This window comes from Dasypus novemcinctus, chromosome 11, assembly GCF_030445035.2.
Source record: "Dasypus novemcinctus isolate mDasNov1 chromosome 11, mDasNov1.1.hap2, whole genome shotgun sequence".
Lineage (NCBI taxonomy): Eukaryota > Metazoa > Chordata > Mammalia > Cingulata > Dasypodidae > Dasypus > Dasypus novemcinctus.
Genome location: NC_080683.1, coordinates 2,635,969 through 2,641,968, shown reverse-complemented (window position 1 = coordinate 2,641,968; position 6,000 = coordinate 2,635,969). Strand labels below are relative to the sequence as shown.

Genomic DNA, 6,000 nt, shown 5'->3' with positions numbered 1-6,000 from the left:
TAAATTTTTAAGAAAAAACTAATTTTCCTAGAGCAAGAGAGAAGAAGCTTTGATCTCTGGAATGTGCTGACAGCATCCTCAATGAGGCCCCAGTATTCCTGGATTTTCCATATTTTTGGGTTCTGGTGAGTACCTAAAAGAATTTTCCCCAGGAGTGATAGACCTCCTTTGTAATATGGGGTCATTTTTGGAACCCTGGAATTGTTCTGCATGATATTGTAATGACAGATATAGGTCATTTATGTACTATAAGAAAATTATTATTAAGAATTGTGAATTCAGAAGCTTTCTATCAGGAGTCTCTACTGTTTTAATCTAGAATTGTGAATGATTAACTTGTCCTTTGTCTTTTGGAATGTTATAATCTGCTGTGCAGGCAACTCTGTCATCCATTACCCAAAAAACAAATGTTTAAAAGGAACAAGTTACTAGATGTGGTATTTGCATGTCCTGTTTGTGTAACGTTAAGTTAAAGCTGACGTATATCGAAACCCTCATGTTCAGTGTACCATGAATGGGATAGAACAGAAGACCCCTTGAGACACAGTGTCCCTCCTGGGGAGGGCTGGCCACCCCCACTGGGTTGATATGGCTACTTTCGATGAGGTCGTTCCTCACAAGTTTCAAGACTCATTGGCGTTCTGAGGTTTGGAACCCCTTAAAACGGATGGTCCAAGCTGCAAGTCGGAGCCTCGCCCAGGATGGGGTGCTCTGCCTGGAAAAGTGTTTCCAATCAGGACTCTGATGGGCTGCAAAGGGGCTCCCCAGCCACGTGAGAGATCAGATGTTGTGTTTTCCCCAATTTGGTGAGTGGTTGTATATACTTTCATTCTTTCCTATGTCATTTAGTTGATGACTCTTCTTTTCTGTGATTGCTTAATTGTTACAATCATTTGATATAACCTGAAACGCATTTGAATGAATAACTCTGCCTTTGCATAGCGTTTAGAGTTTCTGTCTCTTAGCAAAACAGCCGTTATATATTTTGTCATAACCTACAAAATTATGTGGGACAGAGTGTAAACGATAATGTAAACTATAGTCCACAGTTAGTAGCAATGCTTCAATGTGTGTTCATCCATCGTAACAAATGCACCACACTAATGAAGGATGTTGTTAATGTGGGAAAGTGTGGGGGGGGGGCACATATGGGAATCCCCTATATTTTTTATGTAACATTTATGTAACCTAAAACTTCTTTTAAAAAATTAAGTTACCTTTCTTTCATTATAAACACATCCACAACTGCCATTGCACCATTTTCTTACATACAATGTATGACCAAGTTTGTTTTGAAATAGCATTGTTCAGCTAAGACCCACCTCCTACCTAAAGTAATCTCACTCCACCTGCCTTATTATACTAAACTAGCCCCTACAAAATCACATAAAACTCAGCACGGCTTTCAGCTCAGGAGACTGATTTGAGAAAATTAAAGTCCTCCTATCTCCACTGGGGAGGCCTTTGCTAATAAACTTTCTTTTCTTGAAATCCTGGCTTCGCTAAATTGGCATTGTGCACATGGGGCAAAAGGACTCATATGAGCAATTTCAGTGCTGACAGAGAGTTTCAAATATTAATTCCTGGATGCCTGAAAGGAGCCATTAATTAAGATGGTAAGTGAGAGGAGATATAACTTTCACTAGTTATATTTTAATTTAGGTGCCTGTTGGGGAAAAGTAAATAAAAACAAAATAATCTCCCAAAGCAGAAAACTTCTCCACAAAGGTAGAAGAGAAAGAAAAACAATCTTCTATTGAATAAGCATTAAGCCAGGATGTGATACCTCATAGGCAATTCACAAGAGATTGCAAAGACAGAAAGAAATTCCATGCTTTTTGTGTAGCTAAGCAGATACAACCCATTACATACACATTCTCAAGATATTTCTCTTATCTTCATACCAGTGGTAGGTTTACAATTTGGAGCCAGGAACACCACCCATCCCTACCTCCAAAAGTTATGCTCATTCTTTACCAGAAAAATGGGAGCTATTTTCTTTAGTACATTTTACTCAAATGGCTTCCTTCCTTGAGGAGTCCTTTTTGCCTGGTGAAACTTGCTTTACATACATTTCAAAAGGACAAAGAGGGAAGAGAATGTGGCTCAAGCGATTGAGCTCCTGCCTACCACATGGGAGGTCCCAGGTTCAGTTCCTGGTGCCTCCTAAAGAGAAGACAAGCAGATACAGAGAGCACACAGCAAAAGGACACAGAGAGCAGACAGCAAACACAAAACAATGGGGGAGGGGGAATAAATAAATAAAATAAATCTTCAAAAGGACAAAGAAAAATGTATTGCATAAAATTGTGGGTTTTCTAAAGTAAGTACTAAGATAGATGGGAGTCTGAAGTTAGTCTCTACCCTTATGTTCAATGGGGAGCTTTTTTATGTTTAAATTTGGTTTTGCCATTACATAACATATAAGCACATAGAGATAAGAGTTCAGAAATAAAATCCAGATGATAGTTGTAGAGATGGAAATGAAGGAAATGTCATCAACAGAAAAAAATTGGTCAGAATGTAGTAAAGTGTATCAAAGGGAAGAGAAGAGAGGGTTGTTTTAGTTTGCTAAAGGCTGCCAATGCAAAACACCAGAAATGGGTTGGCATTTACAATGGGAATTTTTTTCTTTTTTAATTATATTTTTTAAAAAGTTAATAGATCACACAAAATGTTACATTAAAAAAAATAAGAGGTTCCCATATACCCCACCCCAACCCCACCCCATTATTTTTTTAATTGTATTTTTTTTGAAGATACATAGATCACAAAAAATGTTACATTAAAAAATATAAGAGGTTCCCATATACCCCACAACCCTGTCACCCCACTCCTCCCACATCAACAACCTCTTTCATCCTTGTGGTATATTCATTACATTTGGTGAATACATTTTGGAGCACTGCTGCACCGCATGGATAAGAGTTTACACTGCAGTTCACACTCTCCCCCAGTACATTCAGTGGGTTTTCGGATGATATATAATGTCCACCATCTGTCCCTGCAATATCATTTAGGACAACTTGAAGTCCTGAAAATACCCCCACATCATATCTCTTCTTCCCTCTCCCTGTCCTCAGCAACTACCGTGGCCACTTTCTCCAGATCAATGCTATAATTTCTTTCATTACTAGTCACAGTAGTCCCATAGCAGAATATCAATAAATCCACTCTAATCCATATTTTATTTCTCCATCCTGTGGACCCTGGGATGGTGATGTCTCCTCTACCTCTATATCAAGAAGGGGCTAATGGGAATTTATTAGGGTAAAATCTTACACAGTTAAAAGGCTGTGAAAATGTCCAAATCAAGTCATCATCAGAGATGGCTGTCTCATCAGAAGTCAGAGGCTGGCAGATCCTGGACTCCTGTGACATGGCAAGGCTAACAGGCTCCTGGGCTCTGCTTTCTCTTACAGGGTCACTTTCTCCCCAAGCTCAGCTGAGGGTGATTAGGCATGTGACTCACCTCTGCCTGGGCTACATCTCTTCTGCTCCAGGCTGCTCCCCTGATTCCAGCCTCTGGCCTATCGCTCAGCCTCTCGGTTTCTCTGTCTTTCTGGGCTGCAGGTGATCCTGGAGTGCCTTCTCACATGATAGAGTAAAATAGAAAGTGTCTTTTTTCTGTGTCTCTCTGCATGTTTCTCCAATCTATAAAGGACTCCAGCAAGAGAAGAGGTGATCAGAATAACTTGAAGACTGAGATATCAGACAGTTCTTGGAAAATGTTCCTCAAAGGAAGTCATCAGTCATGTGGGATCTAAAACCCCTCTTTAGAGGTGGGGTGGACATCGCCATCCCAGGGTCTGCAGGATGGAGGAACAAAATACGGATTAGAGTAGACACCGGTATTCCACTATAGAATTATTGTGACTCTAGCAATGGAAGAAATTGTATCATTGATGTGGAGACAGTGGCCACAGGAGTTGCTGAGGGCAGGGAGAGGGAAGAAGAGGTGTGAAATGGGGGCATTTGTCCCGAATGATATTGCAGGGACAGATGCTGGACATTATATATCCTGCCATAACCCACTGAATGGACTGTGGGAGAGTGTAAACTACAATGTAAACTATAATCCATGCAGTGTAGCAGTGCTCCAAAATGTATTTGTCAAATGCAATTGTAGCAGTTTGATGTGGTTATGAAGTCCAAAAACAGATATTGGATTATGTTTGTAATCTGGTCTGTACCTGGGCGTGACTAAGTTATGATTAGGCCTTTGATTGGGCCATGTCATTAGGGCGTTGAGTCCTCACTCACCAAGGGGTGGGGACTCACAGAAAAAAGGCATGGCAAAGGACAGAGTTGGAGGGTTTTTGATGTTGGGGTTTTGGTGTTGAAGTTTGATGCTGAAGCCTTAAGCTGGAGCCCTGGGAAGTAAGCTCAAAGAGCAAAGAGAAGTAAGCCCCAGAAAGAAAGGAATCCTGAGCCCAGGAAGAAGCAAGCCCTAGGAAGAAGGGAAACCTGAACCCAAAGAGAAGCAAGACCCTGAAAGAGAGGAACCCAGGAAGCCTGAACCCTGACAGCCATCGGCAGCCATCTTGCTCCAACACGTGGAAATAGACTTTGGTGAGGGAAGTAACTTATGCTTTATGGCCTGGCATCTGTAAGCTCCTACCCCTAATAAATACACTTTATAAAAACCAACCACTTTCTGGTACTTTGGATCAGCACCCCTTTAGCTGACTAATACAGCAATGAATGTGCCACATTGATGAAAGAAGTTGTTGATGTGGGAGGAGTGGGAGTTGTGGGGAGTAGGGTATATGGGGACATCTTATATACTTTTTTCTTTTTCCATTTTTTTAATTATCTTTTTTTTTTAGATACATAGATCACACAAAATCTTATATATTTTAATGTAACATTTTGTGTGATCTAGGTATCTTAAAAAAAAAGACAAAAAAAGTTCAATTCTTCTTAGTTCCATATAAAAACAAGCACACTTATTGAATATATTTATGGGGAGATCATTAATGCTGTTAAAAAGATTTATTTATGGGAAAAATGGTGAATTTTGTAGAAGAAAGCCTGAGGAGGTGAGGACTGGAAACTGAGCTTCAGTTTGATTGTGAAGCGAAGAACAGGATGGCAGGAAGTAGAATGAAAAGAGGTGCAGAGGAGGTCTCAAGGCTTCATTCTCCTTCAGATTTTGCTGCTAGTGGATTAACAAACTGTGAGTGAAACCCTACAAGTCAACTGGCACTTTAGCTCTTGACAATGGAACCACAGATCAGTAGGGAAATGCTCTTCTTTCTGAAGTGGCACCTCTATTGTCTATGGGTGGAAGGATGCTCTGGATCTCTGTGATGATTGTCCTTCTCTGCTGTGAAGAAGTAAAACCACAGGATCCACAGGGGCCATCCTTGGCCCGTTGATACAGCTATGCATCCCCTGGTCCCAGGCTGTACTCATTTTGTAACTACTGAGTTTGGAGCCAGTGTAGCGTAAAGCATCCTAACTGCCCAGAATTGGGTGTAAAACTAGGACTTTGGGGGATGGGGAAGAAAAAACCCCAGCTAGGATATCTAATCCTATTCACAGACTGATGGTTAGGCTAATGTGTCAGCTTGGCCAGGTAATTGTGTCCAGTTGTTTGGTCAAGCAAGCACTGGGCTAATTGTAATACAAGGACATTTCTGGGCTTTAGTCATCAGTGAGTTTAGTGCATAGATGGCTGATTACATCTACGGTCAGCCAGGGAGATTGCTGTAAGCAATGAGTGATGCTTTATCCAATCAGTTGCATGCCTTAAAAGGGGAAGTGGTTTCAGCATTCAGAGAGAATTCCCAGCTCATCTTTGGACAGCAATGTCTCCTAGAAACTCATCAACCTTTTTTAGACCTTCATCGGAGCCCCTGGTTTGCAGCCTGCCTGTGGAATCTCGACTTGTGTATCCATGGTCATTTTATAAAATCTCATACTCTTTACAGATATCTCCTATTGATTCTGTTTCCTTAGAGAACCCTGACTAACACAAGCCAGTCTATCCCTTTA

General features: G+C 40.9%; 1 protein-coding gene across 11 annotated transcripts in view; it reads left to right on the top strand.

Annotated features, from left to right (window-relative positions):
• Positions 1 to 446: 446 nt before the first annotated feature.
• Positions 447 to 6,000, top strand: part of LOC101418824 (zinc finger protein 596-like) — an 85,098-nt gene continuing 79,544 nt past the window's right edge. For all 11 annotated transcript variants that reach the window (XM_058306448.2, XM_058306446.2, XM_058306450.2 and 8 more), the window contains exon 1: positions 447 to 806. The gene's annotated coding sequence lies outside the window, so the exon portion shown is untranslated. The remainder of the gene's footprint in view (positions 807 to 6,000) is intronic.